This window comes from Hyla sarda, chromosome 1 (assembly GCF_029499605.1).
Source record: "Hyla sarda isolate aHylSar1 chromosome 1, aHylSar1.hap1, whole genome shotgun sequence".
Lineage (NCBI taxonomy): Eukaryota > Metazoa > Chordata > Amphibia > Anura > Hylidae > Hyla > Hyla sarda.
In genome coordinates, this window is record NC_079189.1 from 153084509 (window position 1) to 153103346 (window position 18838).

General features: G+C 42.2%; 1 long non-coding RNA gene across 1 annotated transcript in view; it reads left to right on the top strand.

The window, feature by feature from the left end:
• Positions 1-5236: 5236 nt before the first annotated feature.
• The window catches only part of LOC130302802 (uncharacterized), a 39430-nt gene continuing 25828 nt past the window's right edge, over positions 5237-18838 (top strand). The window contains exon 1 of the long non-coding RNA XR_008852959.1: positions 5237-5282. This is a non-coding gene — a long non-coding RNA (uncharacterized LOC130302802). The remainder of the gene's footprint in view (positions 5283-18838) is intronic.

Sequence of the window (18838 nt, forward strand, 5' to 3'; positions counted from 1 at the left end):
TTCCAGAACCTCAGAAAATTCTTTGCCATGAGAGGCAAAGAATAATTTGCTTCTAAGATGAGCGGGAGGGGGTATCAGTCAGAATCATTACTTGCGGGCAAAACCACAATTGCATGCTTGGCCACAGCAGTGTCCTGCCCTGAAGTACATTAACAAGGCATAATGCTTCCTGCCCCAATGCTCAATAGAGAAAAGTTGGCCAAACCTGAAAACTTTGACTATTTTATGTGTATGTAAAGTCTTGCTCCTATCACCTGCCAGATAATATCGGAGTAAGAAAGTTATGGGCATGATGATTTTCAAAACTCGACCCTTACTGAAAAAAAGTTGCCACCAGAAATGTCTGAATGTTGCTCCCCATTTTACAATTAAAACAAATACACACTTGTCCAAGACAAATGTGCATGTCTTTTTGGTGCTTATTTGGAATAGTTGTCTGGCAACTGAAAAATCTGAACTGCACTTTGAAATTTATCATTGGAACAAGATGCATGTGGGCACAATAAAAAATGCTATGTTTTTTTTCTGATCCATTTAGGACCACTGCAATGCCTTGTTATGGAGGCCCTTAAAGGGGTACTTTTTTCAATCAATTGGTGCCAGAAAGTTAAATAGATTTGTAAATTACTTTTATTTCAAAATCTTAGTCTTTCCAGTATTTATCAGCTGCTACATGCTGCAGAGGAAGTTCTTTTCTTTTTTAATTTCTTTTCTGTCTGACCACAGTACTCTCTGCTGATACATCTGTCCATGTCAGGAACTGTCCAGAGCAGGATAGGTTTGCTATGGGGATTTGCTCCTACTGGACAGTTCCTGACACGACTAGAGGTGTCAGCAGAGAGCACTGTGGTCAGACAGAAAAGAAATTAAAAAAGAAAAGAAGTTCATCTGGAGCATACAGCAGCTGATTTGTACTGGAAGGATTAATACTTTTAAACAGGAGTAATTTACAAATCTGTTTAACTTCCTGGCACCAGTTGATTTAAAAAAAATGTTTTCCACTGGCTCCATTTCTTCGAGAAAAAAAAATTCTGACCTTACGGAACACATATCTTTTCTCCTTCAAGGCTGGACCTAATGAAATTATTCATTTTACTATAAATTGTACAATGGAAAAAAAATTTATTTGTGGAGTTAAATTGAATCCCCCCCCCCCCCATTAAATTTACATTGTACAGAAAAATATGATTTCCAAAGTAATGAGGAGAGGAAGGAGGCACAGTTCCAACTAAATCGGATACAAAGTCCAGCACATGAAAAGGAGTATCCTGGTGAAGGCAGCAAAACAATGTTATGAAGTAGGATGTGTGGGTGGTGCGCAATTAAATGGAAAGTCAATTCATGACCAGCAGCAAATAATAGAGATAGAATCCTGCACTCGTCCATCGCTGCATCAGACGGGGCTCAGTGGCAACGACTGATGTTTTCGTGCTAATTAGCATTTCTTCCGACCTCCTATAAATATGATTACAGTCACACCCTATTTCTAAAGTTTATTATTATTTTTTTTTCCAAAATTAAAAGTTATATATTTAAAAAAAAAAAACATCTTCACATATTCTTACCTTTATATCTTTTTATTTGTCTGTCTATGAAACTATGTGAGGGATTTTTTTTTTTTGCAGAGCTCTGTAGTTTTTATCAGTTGGTATCCATGGAACTTTGGATGCTTTTTATTTGATTACTTCCCAGAGGTGAGTAAACCAAAGATTGTCAATTCCGGCATTTGGTATTTCAGCATATGGTATCAATTCACCAGTTTTACCATTAGTACACCATATGGGATCAATAATTTTATATTTTATAGAATGGATAGATAATTTCTGCATGTGGTGATAAAAAATATGTTATTTTTTGTTGTAGTTAAGATTTTTTTTAGTTATTTAAAGAGGCACTGTCACAGTTGAATTTTTTTTATATGTTACATCATATGATGGCTTTTTGCAATAAAAATGTATTTTAAAAAAATGTCAATTTCCCCCAGAAATGTAATCTAAAAATAGCCACCACTAGGGGTCGTCTGTCTCTAGCTAGACAGACTAGTGCTGATTTTGCAGTATACCAGATACCGGCCGTATACCAGATACAGGCCGGTATCAGTATAGGAGAATTCAGCTGTATGCATACAGCCTATGCATGGGCACGCACTGCCTGTGAACGAGCTCAGGGAGCGCGCACACACAGGCAGTGCGGGATACAGGCAGATACTGTGTCCCATTATGCCCCCCCATCCCCGTACTCAACCCCTCCCCGGTTCTCAACCACCATTACACGCCCCCGTCTGAGCTGCGATCGTGTGTGCCGGCACCCCCCCCCCCCCGTTCTCAACTGCTATGACACCCCACCCCCCGGTTCTCAGCTGCAATCTTGTGCACTCCCGTGTACCACCCCCCAGTTCTCAACTGCAACTACAACCCCTCACTGGTTCTGTGATCGTGTGTGCTGCACCCCCCCCCCCCCAGTAAATTCGATTCGTCACGAACTTCTCGGCTCAGCGTAAATTAGTTCAGTCTTCAGGTGCTCCGGTGGGCTGGAAAAGGTGGATACATTCCTAGGAAAGAGTCTACTAAGACTGTATCCACCTTTTCCAGCCCACCGGAGCACCTGAAAGCTGAACTAATTTATGCAGGAAAAGTCATCAACTGCCGAGCCGAGAAGTTCGTGACGAATTGAATTTACTGTAAGTTCGCTCATCTCTAGTGTGTATGTATATATATGTATGTGTATGTATGTATATATGTATGTGTGTGTGTCTGTATGTATATATGTGTGTGTGTGTATATATGTATGTGTGTGTCTGTATGTGTACATGTATGTGTGTGTATGTAAATATGTATGTGTGTGTCTGTATGTATATATGTTTGTGTCTGTATGTATGTGTGTCTCTGTGTGTATTAAGGGGGTGGGGGAACTGCAACCTAATGTGGGGGACCTGCAACCTAATGTGGGGGACCTGCAACCTAACGTGGGGGACATGCAACCTAATGTGGGGGAACTGCAACCTAATGTGGGGGACATGCAACCTAATGTGGGGGACCTGCAACCTAATGTGGGGGGCCTGCAACCTAATGTGGGGGGCCTGCACCCTAATGTGGGGGACATGCAACCTAATGTCGGAGGCCTGCAACCTAATGTGGGGGGCCTGTGTCCTAATGTGGGGGGGCCTGCGACCCAATGTGGGGGGCCTACAACCCAATGTGGGGGACCTGCAACCTAATGTTGGGGGACCTGCAACCTAATGTGGGGGACCTGCAACCTAATGTGGGGGGCCTGCAACCTAATGTGGGGGACCTGCAACCCAATATTGGGGGACCTGCAACCTAATGTTGGGGGACCTGCAACCTAATGTTGGGGAACCTGCAACCTAATGTGGGGGAATTGCTACCTAATGTGGGTAAACTGTGCTACTGTGGGGGAACTATGGTGCCTGTCCCTATTGTGGGTGGAACTCCGGTGCCAGCCAGTGACAGCTATGTTGATTAGCATCCAACTATACTAGGAAAAGATAAAACAGATAGAAAACATATTGATAAAAATGCTTTACTTTTATCTATAAAATCCTTGCACTAGAACTATTATTATATTTATACATTTTATCCTGTTATGAACCCGCCATAATGTCTTAGGAATACTGCAGGCAAGCTCCAAGCATCTTTCTCTGTGTAACAAGTACAGCATGAAACCAGAGAGAAAAGGGTTACAGAGTAGAATTGTCTGACAGCTCATGCTCGCTCCCGAGACTCAGAGCAGACACAGTGAGGGAGACAGACAGACATGCCCCCTCCAGTCTGCACTATGAAAAAAGTTACTGAGCAACAGATAAATGCTTATATCTCTGGAAATAAAACATCCTAGAGACATAAAACATATATGTACATGATCAGGATTAGGGACCGGGTAACGTATCGCTTTTGCTTTTTTTGGAACTATGATAGGTACGCTTTAAGAAATGGAAAAGAGGTTGTTTTGAACTTTTATTAGGAGTGTTTATTTTTGTTATTTTCAAAACATTTTAACTTTTTTTTTAACACTGTTGAAGTCCCCTTAGAGACTGCTTGTGGAAGGCTGCACCAACAGGTCCACCATGGCATGCACAAAGGCCTTCAGAAGGCCTCCGACTGCCATGGTTACTGGTTGGCACCTTGGACATCTGACAGAGTGGGAACCTGTGAGACAACCCTCTAAATGCTGTGTTCGCTATGTATTATGGTATTAAGGTGGTAACGGAGTGACATCAGCAGGTATCAGCTGTAGACAGCAGCTGGCACATGTTGACCTTTCCTGTTAATTTACGTGGGACAAGTGGGAAGAAATTACCATAGGGCTGCCATATATTAAAATAATAAAGAAAAAAAATAACATTTTCATTAAGCTTTAATTTTTTTAAATTAATAATTAATAAAAAATTAAACCCTTCATGACCCAGCTAGTTTTGGCCTGTATGACTTTGTCCGTTTTTTCAAATCTGACATGTGTCTCTTTAAGTGGTAATAACTTTGAACTGCTTTTACCTGGCAAAGTGATTCAGAGATTGTTTATTTGAGACATATTGTACTTTATATGAGTGGTAAATTTTTGTTGATACATGAAATGATTTTTGTGAAAAACTCTAAAATATTGTGAAAAATTGGAAAAATCTTCAATTCTCTATGTTTGAAACTCTTTGTAAGAGAAATAGTCATGTCAAATAAATGTAGTTATTAATTCACATCCACAACATGTCTACTTTATGCTGGCATCATTTGTTAAACATTCTTTTACTTGTTTACGACATTAGAAGGCTTTTAATAATATGAGCATTTTTTCAAATTTTATGCGAAAGTTCAAAATCAAATTTTTTAGGGACCACTTGAATTCTGAATATATATATATATATATATATATATATATATATATATATATATATATATATACACACTCATATGTATACACTAGGTCGGGAAAACCTTCTCGGTCATGACGTACAGGGACGTGTACACATAGGGCTCAAAGGGGGCTTGAGCCCCTGCCTTTTCATGCACCTGCCCCTTAATGCCCTTTTTTTTTTTTTTAAAGGTGTGAGGCACAGAGGCACAGGGGCAGGAGTGTATAGAGGCTGGTAGAGATAACAGCAGGGGACAAGAAGAAAGAGCAGATACTGTTAGGAAGTGACATCTTGTCATGGACACTGTCTCCCGGGGTCCTGCTGCTGCTGACGGCCCCTCCCCCTCCCTGCTCCTCTCTGGGTAAGGAAAGGAAGAGATGGAGGATAGAAGATCAGCTGGAGCTGCCATGAGGGGACAGTAAGTGATCATCAGCCGGGTCTGTCAGGGAGGACTGAAGGGACAGTGGACTGTGTGAGGGGACTTAGAAGAGTCCACAGTGACAATAACTGATGATCAGCAGGGTAGTCTGTTAGGGAGGACTGGCCTCCTCTGTACAAGCAGCTTCAGGGAAATTATAGTGTGTTTTGTGTTGTTTTGTTTTTTTCCTTATTTATTCTGATATACACTATGGGGGAGATTTAACAAAACCTGTCCAGAGGAAAAGTTGCCCATAGCAACCAATCAGATTGCTTACTTTACTTTTGAAAAGGCCTCTGAAAAATGAAAGAAAGGATCTGATTGGTTGCTATGGGCAACTTTTCCTCTGGACAGGTCTTGTTAAATCTCCCCCATAGTGTCCCCCACCTACAGTACCTGAAAAGCTTAGTCCAGCATAGTTGTTCTTTCCCTCCCTATAAACCAGTGTTTCCCAATCCAGTTGGTACAAAACTACGACTGCTGGGAGTTGCAGTTTTGCAACAGCTGGAGGCACCCTGCTTGGGAAACACTGCTATAAACCAATAGTGTTACCCACCTGTGCCCCTATAATGCCATTCCACATCTGTATCTTCCCCACATCATCAGTCCCTACAATCTTTGTACTGTCCCACCTTTCTTGTCCAGAAGAAAAGTTGCCTATAGAAACCAATCAGATTGATGCTTTCAGTTTTCAAAGGCCTTGTTAAAAATGAAAGAAGCAATCTGATTGGTTGCTATGGGCAACTGGACAACTTTTCCTCTGGACAGGTTTTGATAAATCTCCCCCATTTTGCTGCAGAATTTCTGCTGGTAATTCAATAACAAAATCCACAGTATAAAATCTGCAGCAAAAAAATCTGTAGCAAAATCCCAATGGCTGGATTCACACTGTAAAGCACAACTCTGCTGCTTATGATAAATAACTATTGTGCAGAACCAATTTGGCTTCTAAATACCTTAAAGAGGTACTCCTTTTTTTTTAAAGAACTGGTGCCAGAAAGTTAAACAGATTTCTAAATTACTGCTATTTAATAATATAGCAGTTGTATGCTACAGAGGAAATTCTTTTCTTTTTAAATTTCTTTTTTGTCCTGTCCACACTGCTCTCTGCTGACACCTCTGTCCATGACAGGAACTGTCCAGAGCAGGAGAGGTTTGCTATGGGGATTTTCTCCTGCTCTGGACAGTTCCTGATACAGGCATCAGGTGTCAGAAGAGAGCACTGTGGACAAGACAAAAAGAGATTCATAAAGAAAATAATTTCCTCTGTAGTATTGAGCTGCAAATAAGTACTGGAAGGGTGAAGATTTTTTTTAAAAGAAGTAATTTACAAATCTGTTTAACTTTCTGGGACCAGTTGATAAAAAAAAAAAAAAAAAATTTCCAACAGAGTACCCTTTTAACAGGGCTCCTTTCTCCCCACTCCTGGAACTATCCACAGCTGATAACTGAGCATAGTCCATATGCAGCTTATGTAGCACCAGACCCAGTGTGACACGAGGTGTGGACAGCACCAGGACACTGCAATGAGTTTATCCCCAGCCGCAGTGATGTCCCACCTCGGTCAGTAATAGGCTGAGCGCATGTCATATAAGGAGCCTTGACCTGTTATGTGACACTACGCTCATTGTATCACTGGTCAAGATGGGAAATTGCTGCGTGTCACGGCTGACACGCCTCCTCCATGTAGTTCAATGGGAGAAGCGGGGAGGCAGCGTTTGTGCCTCCTGGCCTCTCCCATAGAACTGTATGGGGACAGGGAGGGGAGGGTGCGTAACTGTCGACCTTTCACTGAGTGCTAATGTGGGGGCCCTGTTAGGGAGATCGCGGGGGTCAAACACTTATCCTCTATCCTGTAGATTTCCCAAGCACGGTCCTCAAGTCCTCCTAACAGGTCATGTTTTCAAGATTCCCTTAGTCTTTCACAGGTGATATAATTCTGGTCTGTGCATCAGGCATCTCTACAACTATATCACCTGATAACATGACCTGTTGGGGGTATTTAAAGGACAACTGCAGCCAAATTTTACTTATCCTCTATCCACAAGATAGGGGATAAGTGTTTGATCGCGGGGGGTCCGACCGCTGGGACCCCCCGCGATCTCCCTAACGGGGTGCCGGCATTAGCGCTCATTGTGAGCGCTAATGCGCGTAGCGTCGAGCTCTGAGCTTGGCAGTTTACGCCCCGTCCCCGCCCTGTCCCCATACAGTTCTATGGGGGAGGCGGGGAGGCATGAACGCTACCTCCCCGCCTCTCCCATAGAGATGTATGGAGGGGGCATGTCGGCCTCAACATCATCCTGCGGCCGGCATGCCCCCTGCATGGGAGAGCCACAGCACAGCCTCGGCCCCGTACAGGAGATCGCAGGGGGGCCCAGCAGTCGAACCCCCCGCGATCAAACACTTATCCCCTATCCTGTGGATAGGGGATAACTTAAATTTTGGCTGCAGTTGTCCTTTAAGGACCGTGCTTGGGTTAACACTGGTCTAGGGAGTTGCATATGGATCGGGTGTGCCCTTTTTTTCACATTGAGCCCCTGCCCCTCAAAATTCCTGTGCACGTCCCTGAGGACGTAGATGTATGTCATGTGTCAGGAAGGGGTTAATAAAATAGATTAAATGTATGTTATGCTTCCTTTTTCATATACTAAAATACAAATAATGGTAAAAAGAAAAGATTAATAATTATTGTCCTATTGGTTTCAAAAAGACACAAAAATTATTTTTATAACCCAAAAAATGTCTAGACAGTGTTGCCGTTTAACCAACAAATCCAAAGGAAAGAAATTAATTGTGATGGTTATTGGGACTAGATTCACACATAGAATTTTGATCAGGAGTTGGTCCAAAACACAGAAAAAGGTGCAAATCTTGTATTTCCTCCCTTGTTATGGGAGGAATAATGTGGACCAAATACTGAAACGTGTGAACCCAGCCTATTGCCTAGGAACAGAAAATATCCAGGGTAAAGAGTTAATGTATAACTAATTAAACTAAATATTTCTGTATCACACTCTATTAGTTACTAGTGTGCTTAGGAATCTTCTATGGTTTTGTCTCAATCCTTCAAATAAAGAAATATTTGCAATCATGACAGATTGTTCCTCTTATACATTTAGAAGTGTTCTAGCACAGATGGGAGGCAATCCTCAGGCACTTGTCTTTGTATTCAAATGCTGTGTCTCAAGTCAGTCAGTTGTCAAATAAAAGCATCTTGTACAAATAGTGGAAGAAACAAATGAGAGCTGAGGGTGAGCACTTTCGAGAAAATTGACATGAGATGTGGTACTAGCAATTATGGCTTTTTCATTATTTACAACATTCTTATTCCAGACAGAATGTGAGGATGAATACAAGCAAATACACCATTAGAATACAACATAGTAACATTCTCAACTTTGTCAGCAACCCTAATATCAAAAAATATGTGTGGTTTAGGAAACTACAAAGTTCTGTAAAAAATAATTATTATTTGAAAAACAAAAAAAGTACAGTAAAAGTAACACAATACAGTGTTAAAATAAATTCAAAAATAATTGTTAAAATTGGTTTTTTGGAGGGGTAGACAAGAGCAAACGTATGTAAGAAATAGTGAATTACTAGTTTTCCCAAAGAGGTGGTGTTATGGAAAGGTTTTACTGTATTTTAGATCCTATGTGTACATAATAAATGTTAATAAACAAAAAAGTAACATAGCAGGGTTTGTCATTTGGTCTTGTTCATCACAATATCATTGTGTATCCAGCTATGGAGAAGTCCAGCACAATATCTAAGGGGGCATCCTCTAAGGGGGCATCCTCTATGTCTTGAGGAAAGAAGGTTTCTACACCAGCACAGACGGGGGTTCTTTACTGTTAGAGCAGTGAGACTATGGAACTTTCTGCCAGAGGAGGTGGTCATGGGGAACTCTGTAAAAGAATTAAAAAAGGGTCTGGATACATTTTTGGAGAGTAATAACATAGCTGGTTATGTATACTAGATTTATAGGGACAGAACGTTGATCCAGGGATTTATTCTGATGCCATATTTGGAGGCGGGAAGGAATTTTTTTTTACCTCTAGTATGATTTTTTTTTGCCTTCCCCTGGATCAACTCAGTAGGGACTCATCAGGGATATAGGTTGAACTTGATGGACTCTGGCCTTTTTTCAACCTTATTAACTATGTTACTTTGTTACTATCTAGGGCCCTGTTCATATCATGTTGCCTCCTGTCGAAAGGAACTGTTTTTTAACATTCACAAAAAGCTGAAACAGGATGCCTGAAGATGCCTCTCCAATTTTATTATGTTATCTGGATCATTTATTTTAAGTTTAATGAAGCAGGAGGCACATGATTCTTTGAACTGTAGAAGCCCATTTTAATGGTGAATTTGAGCAATAAAGAAAGCTGTACCTTTCAACAGAATTGTAGTGTTCAACCCAAATACAGTAATATATTACAATAAATATAAAGTTTTGATCACATAGTGTAGCTGCTTCCTTATGTTCATAATAATAATAATAATAATAATAATAATAATAAATAAATTATAATGTTAACAATAATCCTTACCATTTATGTAGAAAAATACCACAAAGCTAATGTTAAAATAAGCAAAAAGAATAAACAGCTCCGGTGTAAATAATTATACTTTATGTGTAAATTTACAAGGACAAGATCATGAAATATGTATAACATCAGTACTGAATGGAAAAGGTTGAATTGTGGTCTATTAAGAATCCCCATAGATAACATGGGTCAATAGAGCTATAACTCCTATTGATCACAAAATTGTTTATGGGCAGAAATGTCCATACATCTGAGGATATACTGTATGTGAAATGCCTTGAGGAAAATAGTCATCAGATGTTCTACTGTACCCTACTAGCAATACAATCTTTAATACTGAAATTAAAAAGCACCAAACTATTCATATGTACTTTATTTGTATCTAAGCATATTTTGTTGTATTATTATAAGGTTATACTTTCATACTAATTAACATATTAAAAAACGTATTTAATTGCAGTTCACCTGTGTCAGCTTCTCTGGATTTATTTAAATTTCCTTTGCCTTAAATGGGCACTGTAAGATTCAAACCTTTTATATATTGTACATTTTAGATAACATTAACTGTTCTAATATATTTAATAAAAAAATAAATCTCCTTGTTATAGAAATCCTGGCTTATAAAAAAGACTACTAGGGGTCCCTATACTATCCAGAACATGGTCCTATCCGGCTGCAGCATTATCTTTGTCCCATCTAAAGCACAGGCATGAATAAAGTCCAGGAAGTGATGGTGGGACTATCAGACTGCAGAGAGCACTCACTGGGAGTGAGTACAGAGGCTCAGTGCAGCTCTGACCTTCAAATATACCATACAAATATACAGATTTTTGCATAAGAGATGGACATTATGCATAAAACTAAACCTAGAAATAGATTTTACATTTTTATTATTTTACTTTTACATACTGTCTCCTGAGGGGGGTAACAGAGCAGCCTGCAATGATTAGATGAAGAGACCCAGCACAGTACAATCGACTCAGGGAGGAAGTGAATGCATGATGAATGAGAGCAGGCTCAGTACTTTCCTGGGATGCCCCTTCCTGAGCAGTGGATGTCAGAATGACTGAGCAGCAGAACAGGGGGATTTGTAAGCCAAATACAGATGCTAGACACATGAAAAAAAATAAGTAAGTAACATATAGTAACATATAAAAGAAAGCACTCTTTTTTCTGTGATATGACAGGAACACTGTAAAAATCTACACCAGGGTAATGCTGACATAGATGTCAATTAGAGATGAGCGAACTTTTGAAAAATTCGATTTGGCCAATTCGCCGAATTTTCCGAAAAAGTTTGTTTCGATGCAAATTTTTTTGCGGCAAATCTATATTAAAAAAGGGTATTTCTAGCCTACATACAGCCTCAATAGGGGTACATTACTGTGTTCTAAAATGCATATGGAGTGTGCTGGGGTAGTGAAATAATACTGTTATTCAGAATAACATGCAGATTACCAGCATCGCTTTTAGAATCACTGCCGCACAGCAGCACAATGACAGAGCCTGGTGGTGGCATCAGTGTGAGGAGACCATATAGTGACTGTATGACACAGCGTGGAGGTGTTGGCAGCATGAGGAGACCATATAGTGACTGAATGACACAGCCTGGAGGTGTTGGCAGCATGAGGACAACATATAGTGGCTGAATGACACAGCGTGGAGGTGTTGGCAGCATGAGGACAACATATAGTGGATGAATGGCACAGCCTGGAGTTGCCGGCAGCATGAGTAGGCACGATGCCTTCACAATCCCTAAGATTAAAAGATGAATTTAGAAATTTAAACCGAAGATTTTGGATAGCGGGTGCTACCTATGATAAAATTTGAATTTCCCAGACCTAGGCCCAGCAGCGGCATCAGTAAACCAGATATTGCCTGAATGACACAGCCTGAAGTTGGCTGATGCATGAGCATTCATCAGGGCTTCACAATCCCCCCCCCCCCCAAAAAAAAAAAAAAAAAAAAAAAAAAAAAACAACAATTTTAGAAATTTTTGAAAAAGATTTTGGATAGCGGGTGCTACCTATGAGAAAATTTGAAATTCCCAGGCCCAGGCCCAGCAGCGGCATCAGTAAATCATATATTGCCTGAATTACACAGACTGGAGTTGGCTGATGCATGAGTACACCCCAGGGCTTCACAATCCCCCCCCAGAAACACAACAATTGCAGAAATTTATGAAGAAGACTTTTGGATAGCGGGTGCTACCTATGAGAAAATTTGAAATACCCAGACCCGTTCCCAGCAGCGGCATCAGTAAACCATATATTGCCTGAATGACACAGCCTGGAGTTGGCTGATGCATGAGTATACATCAGGGCTTCACAATCCCCCCCAAAAAACACAACAATTTTAGAAATTTTTGAAAAAGATTTTGGATAGCGGGTGCTACCTATGAGAAAATTTGAAATTCCCAGACCCAGTCTGCACAGCGGCATCAGTAAACCATATATTGCCTGAATGACACAGCCTGGAGTTGGCTGATGCATGAGGAGACCATTGAAATGTCAGATTTGTTGATTTGAAATTTAAATCAAACTTTGAGTGTCCCAGACCCCAGCGTGTGGGTACGAAGTACCAAATCTCACAAGCCACCACAGCGGCATCAGTAAACCATATATTGCCTGAATGACACAGCCTTAGAATCACTGCCGCAGAGCGGCACAATGACAGAACCTGGAGGTAGTATCAGTATGAGGAGAACATATAGTGGCTGAATTACATAGCATGGAGGTGTTGGCAGCATGAGGAGACCATATAGCGGCTAAATGACACAGCGTGGAGGTGTTGGCAGCATGAAGAGACCATATAGTGGCTGAATGACACAGCGTGGATAGCGGGTGCTACCTATGAGAAAATTTTTAATTCCCAGACCCATTGCCTGAATGACACAGCCTTAGAATCACTGCCGCAGAGCGGCACAATGACAGAGCCTGGAGTTGGCATCAGTATGAGGAGACCATATAGTGGCTGAATGACATGGCATGGAGGTGTTGGCAGCATGAGGAGACCATATAGTGGCTGAATGACACAGCCTGGAGGTGTTGGTAGCATGAAGAGACCATATTGTGGCTAAATGACACAGTGTGGAGGTGTTGGCAGCAAGAGGAGACCATATGGTTGCTGAATGACACAGCCTGGAGCTGGCAACAGCATGGGTAGACAGTAGGGCTTCACAATCCCTAAGATTTAAAAATGAATTTTGAAATTGAAATTGAAGATTTATGGTAACTAGTGCTACCATTATTTTTTTTAGACCCAGCAATATAAGTAAACCATATATTGGCTAAATGACACAGTCTGGAGGTGGCTGAGTCATGAGAAGACCCTATAGTGGCTTAATGGCACAGCTTAGAAGTGGCTGAAGTGTGAGGAGATTATATAGTGTCAGAATGGAACAGCCTGGAGGTGGCTGAAGCATGAGGAGACCATATAGTTTCTGAATGGCATATCCTGGAGTTTTCAGGAGCATGAGGGGACCATTGGAATTAAACATTTTTTTATTAAAATTTTAGACTTTGAAATTGAAATTGAGTATTTTGAAATTGAAATTATAGCTCCCAAGTTTTAATGTCCCGGACCCCGGCGCGTGGGTACAAAGGACCAAATCTAGCAAGGAGTCACATGTCATATGGCAGCACAATGACAGAGCCTGGAGGTGGCATCAGTATGAGGAGACCATATAGTGACTGAATGACTGCTTGTAGTTTGTGGCAGAATGGGGTGATCATATAGTGTCTCAATAGCACAGCCTGGAGTTGGCTGACGCATGAGGAGACCATATAGTGTCTGAATGGCACAGCCTGGAGTTGGCAGAAGCATGAGGAGACCATTGAAATGTAAGATTTTTAAATTTTAATTTAAGATTTTTAAATTTTAATTGAGAATTTTGAAATTTAAATTTTAGCTCCTAAGTTTTAGTGTCCCGGGCCCCGGTGTGTTGGTTCAAAGGACCAAATCTAACAAGAAGTCACATGTCACATGGCAGCACAATGACAGAGCCTGAAGGTGACATCAGTATGAGGAGACCATATAGTGGCTGAATGACTGCCTGGAGTATGTGGCAGCATGGGGAGACAATATAGTGTCTGAATGTCACAGCCTGGGGTTAGCTGAAGCATGAGGAGACCATATAGTGTCTGAATCGCACAGCCTGGAGTTGGCTGAAGCATGAGGAAACCATATAGTGGTTAAATGGCACAGCCTGCAGGTGGCTGAAGCATGAGAAGAGACCATATAGTGGCTGAATGGCACAGCCTGGAGTTGGCTGAAGCATGAGGAGACCATATAGTGTCTGAATGGCACAGCCTGGAGGTGGCTGAAGCTTGAGGAGATCATATAGTGGCTGAATGAAACAGCCTTGAGGTGGCAGCAGCAACATTAGGACTCCTGAAAGTGACCTTAATGCAGAGGAATTTCAGAAACTGGGGACCAGCACCTTCATTATGTTTTACAGTATCCATGGCAGCACAATGAGAGAGCTTGGATGTAGTAGCATCAGCATGAGGAGACCATACAGCAGCACAATTAGAAAGCCTGCAGATGGCAGCATCAGCATGAGGAGACCATAGAGCAGCACAATTAGAGAGCCTGGAGGTGGCTGCATCAGTATGAGGTGACCATATGCTGTCACAATGACAGTGCCTGGAGGTGGTAGCATCAGCATGAGGAGACCATAGAGCAGCACAATGACAGAGCCTGAAGCATGAGCAGCAGCATGAAGGCCATTCCAACTGAGGGTTGAGTCTGAGGAACCCACCGACTGTTGACTGGGGGTGTTGGATGCCACTTGGGATGAAGTGGATGACCGAATGAACTGATCATTCATGGCTGCTGGGTTGCTGGTCGTGACACAACTGCTAGCTGACACAGGGAGCTCAGACCTCTCGCTGCGACTCCGGCTGGCACATACCCCTACTCTGCTGCGACCTCTGCCTGCCCTGATGAATTTAGGCCTCTGCCACTCCTCTGTGCACGTCCTAACACTACTCTGCCTGACATTTTTATTGCGTACATGAGGGGAGTACAATACGCTTCACTACGCTTAAAACAGAATTTGTCTAGAACAGTAGCAGGTGTGTACTATTGGCTGTCCTTTCATAGTATCTAGGCCCTTTAGAGTTTAACAGGTACAAACTAGTACACTACTTAGATGTAGGCATGTGGTATGCACTTAAGAGGGCAGAAAAATGCGCTACAGTACACTTAAAAATAACTTATTTTAGTGAAACACCAGCCGGTGATTACTTTTCCCTGGCCTTTCACAGTATCTAGGCCCTTGACAGATTAACAGGTACAAAATAGTACACTACTTAGATGTTCGTATGTGGTATGCACTTATGAGGGCAGAAAATGCGCTACTGTACACTTCAAAAATTATTTGAGAAAAACACCAGCCAGTGATTACTTTTGGCTGTCCATTCACAGAATGTAGGCCCTTGACAGATTAACAGGTACAAAATAATACACCACTTAGATGTAGGTATGTGGTATGCACTTGTGAGGGCAGAAAAATGTGCTACAGTAAGCTAAAAAAAAAAATTGCCCACAACACCAGCAGTACACAGCAATGCTGCAGCACAGTCACTGTGTACTAAACCCAAAATTGCAAAAAAATTCTCTCTCAAATACTATTAGGAATGGACTGCTGGGTATGGATTACAGGGGTGTGGAATTCCTATCGCCTGACGCCCAATGCCTGATGCCTGGGACATGCAGTTCCGGGCAGGTGAATTTTTCTAGCCCTTAGCCCTGCTTCAGGCAAGCAGGGCCGGACTTGACAAGCACGGTGGCGCTCAGCAGTCTGTATGGAGTAGGCTTCCAACTCCTGCACGCTCCATACTCTGCAGCCCCCAGCTGTTTTCAGTGGCTGGGGGTGCCGCTAATAGCCAGCATGCGTGGCGTCGCAGCGACTGAATATTAACCCTTTAGATCGCCCCTGTCAAAGCTGACAGTGGCATCTAAAGGGACATGTGAATGTTCCCAGGTGGGCTAGTGGGGTGGATCGCCCCCCCGCAGCATGATCGCGGCGGGGGGGGGGGGGAGATCCACTATAGAGGTAGCCCGAGGGCTTACCTCTGCTTTCCTGGTGTCTGTAGCTGTGTCAGTGATGGAGCCTGGCTGGACTAGGCACTATCAATGGATCGCAGAGCACACAAATCAATGGTGTTCAATAGAGCTCTATTGATCTGTATGAGGAATCTAGTGATTCCACCTAAAAGTCTAATAAAGTGTAAAACAAAAACAAAAAAAAGTTTTAATAAAAGTTTAAAAGACACACATTAACCCCTTCCATGTTAAAAGTTCAAATCACCCCCTTTTCCTATGTAAAAACATGTAAACATAATAAAAGTAAACATATTTAGTATCACTGCGTGCATAATTGTACAACCTATTAGGCTATGTTCAGACTACGGAATCTCCGGGCAGAAAATTTCCGCCCGGAGATTCTGAGTTTGGCCAGCGCTGAATTAATCAGTCGGCGCTAGGACCGCGCGGACAATGCAGTCTCCATTAGACTGCAATGTTTTCCGCGCGGATTTCCGCTTGAAGAAAGAGCAACGCCTTTCTTCAGGCGGAAATTTCCAAGCGGATTTTCCGTTCACAAATTCCGCTTCACAAATTCCGAAGTGTGAATTTGTGAACGGAAACCCATTCACTATGCAGTACATTTTAGAAAGCAGAATTTCCGCCTGCAATTTCAAAGCGGGATTGCAGCCAGAAATTCCGTAGTCTGAAACTAGCCTTAAAATATAACATTATGTATCCCATACAGTGAATGAAGTAAATGTAAAAAAAATAAACCAAACCACAGAATTGCTATTTTTATAATATCCCAGAAAAAAAAGTTAAAAAGCGATTAAAAAGTCAAATCAATACGAAAATGGTACAGATACAAAAAACTGATTATGGTGCAAAAAATTTGCCCTCATACAGCCTGGTATGCGACAATAAAAAAGAAAAAAAAGCTTCAGGGGTAAAAAAAATGGCAATGAAAAAAAATCGAAATCTAAAAAGTTCAGAATTTTTTTTTAATTAGGAAAACATGGTGGAAACTATACAAATCTGGTATTGCTGTAAACAGGCCGGCCTTAAGTATCAAAACAACGTTAGCTCAACCACAAGGTAAATGGTGTAGAAAAGAAAACCACCAAATTTGCTAAATTATCTTTTACTATTTCAATTTCACTTCACCGATTATATATATATATTGGTTCGGAGAATATGTTATTGAAAAATTAAAAGGTATCATTATAGTAAGTAGTTATGGCTATTATAGGGCGAGGAGGAAAAAATGAGAGTGTAAAAGCGAAAATTGGTCCAGACAATTGGGTTGTCATGAGGGACAAGTAGATTTAGCTCCGTTATAGTCCTGTGGACAAGTAGTTTTTTATTAAGTTTCCATATCCCTGGATTATACTGTCTACAGACTAGTATAACCGGCAGACCAGTTGTTGTGGAACAAAGATACAGATTTGCCCTAAAACATTATTTCTCCCTCCTCTGAGAACATTCCTGCAGCTGAGGCAAGACACAGCTCTCTGCCCCTCTCTGGAATACAATGCTGTTCACAATGACTGAGGGGTTAATCGCTGCAGTAAGAATTACTTTCTGTGCAAAAAAGCTGTGTTCTGTGTCCTACAGAAGGCTGAGGTGACTAAGAGGTGAAAGCTGCAGTAACAAGCTTTTCTGTGTAACACACACAGCGATGTCCATCCTATCTCTCTGCAGTGTAATGAATTAAATGATGTGTCGTAAAATGGCTGCTGAATATATAGGGCTGTGACATCACAGGGGTGACTGGCTGCTGATAGGCTGCATCCTGCATGTGATTCAGGGTCATCCCGCCTACCTCCCTTCCCGCCTTGCCTTCCTGTCTTCCCAGCATTCATTGCCCCATGTACTAACATGTGGATCTGCAATTTTAGCCCTGGAGCCTGGACCATAGTAAATGGAGTTTAATGAAGCAATTTGCGCAATAGAATCACGGCGATATTCGCATTCATTGAGAATCAAACTTTTCATGAAATTCATAACAAATTTGGTTCATTAGCTTTGATTCACTGATCTCTACTTACCTCCTCTGGAACATTCTTCTTCTTTCACGGCAGCTCACTCAGGCATCTTCTTTCCTCTTCCTCTGCGCTCCAGCGTCTGATGACGTCACTCATGCACCGGAGTGCAGAGGAAGTTCCAGCCCCTTGTGAGTGATAAATCGCAATTGATTACACAGTCTTCTGCTTCTGTGCTCTGGCAGCCATGGCATAGGGGGCTGGTGGCAGCGCAGTGGATGCCGCCCCTAAAAAGTGTTGCCTGGGTATTCCAAAAGGAATACCTAATGCCTATATATCCAAAAGGAATCACAGTATAACAACAAGTCAATTAAACTTCAGGGCTATCAAGCTGCATAAAAGATATCTGCCTTGGTGAAAATGAAAGTGACAACATGTGCACTGGAGAGGCAACAGTAGGATAACTCCCTAAAAGGGAACAGTTTTGCAGTTGGTGGCCACAAAACCGTAGTACAGTGACCCCCTCGACCTACAATGGCCCCGACATACAATAATTTCAACATGCGATGGCCTCTCAGAGGCCATCGCATGTTGAAGGCAGCATCAACATATGATGCTTTTGTATGTCGGGGCCATCGCATAAACGGCTGTCCAGCAGCGCTGACTGCTTCAGCTACCACCGGATAGCCGTTTACGGTGCCCCGTCTGCTCCGGTGAGGGTTTCTTACCTGTCCTCGGGGCTCTGGAGCGTCCTCTTCAGGATCCCCTGCATCGTCGGCGCTCTTCATCGAAGTCATCACGTCGCTGCGCACACCGTCCCGTCATCCAATAAGAGCGGTGTGCGTAGTGACGTGATGGCGGCGACGGAGAGCGAGGATGCCGGGGAAGCAGAGGCCTTGCCAGGGCTTCGGGGTCACGGCGACAACGATGGACGGCGACATCCCGGCCAGCGGTGGTGAGCGGTGACGGTCCAGAGCGGTGGGGACAGGTG